The sequence below is a fragment of the Cyprinus carpio genome, chromosome B18 (assembly GCF_018340385.1).
Source record: "Cyprinus carpio isolate SPL01 chromosome B18, ASM1834038v1, whole genome shotgun sequence".
NCBI classification, from domain to species: domain Eukaryota; kingdom Metazoa; phylum Chordata; class Actinopteri; order Cypriniformes; family Cyprinidae; genus Cyprinus; species Cyprinus carpio.
Window position 1 is genome coordinate 13,562,248 of NC_056614.1, and position 863 is coordinate 13,563,110.

Sequence of the window (863 nt, forward strand, 5' to 3'; positions counted from 1 at the left end):
AGGATGGTGGTGATGTAGCATAAATCCCCCTTTTCCAAGTTGAACAACAAAAGTTCTATTGGGCTCATGTTACATTGAATGAACACGCTTTTTGAATGAGTTCATGGTGGGTGAATGAACACGCTTTTTGAATGAGTTATTCCAGCAGTGTGGCATGGCGCATTATCCAGTTGGTAAAGCCCAAAGTATTCTTCACTTTTTGCATGTACACGAGGAACAGCGTACAGTGCGGTTGATGCAAATTTTGTCATGTGTACTGTACATGCAACATCTGATTTTTGGAACCATATATACTTACTATACTACACTACACTATACTAACAAAAATCAGATTGTGTAACCGCACATGCTTTGTACATGCAGGTCGCACATGTGCACTTAATTTTTGCAGTAATCAGTTGTTCCACAAGGTGGCAACACTGTCCTGGGTCATTGATTCACAGTAGAAACCTAAAGAGATGGAACATCAACAATATATCAGAAACTGCAACAACAACAGATAGCCGCATTGACAAGCATTAGTGAGCGAGAAAGAATGGGATGGTTCGACCGCCTGCAAAAAATCAAATGGAGTGTACTTTGAAAGGCTACAAGGTTGACTGTATGCATACGCTAGCATACGTGTACAACAACAAAGTATAATTTGCCATTAATGGCCATCAGGGAACACAGTTGTCATGAATGGGTGCACTTGGTCCACAACGATTATCATATACCTTACAGCTGTATTAGGATATTGGGGCCTAAAATGTCCTAAGAAAACATTACCCAAAGCAAAAACACTGCTACCGGCCTGTGTCCACCCAACAGTGTCTCCAGATGCCGTAGCCTCTGTCGGTAATCAGCGTAGAAATCTTGATTCT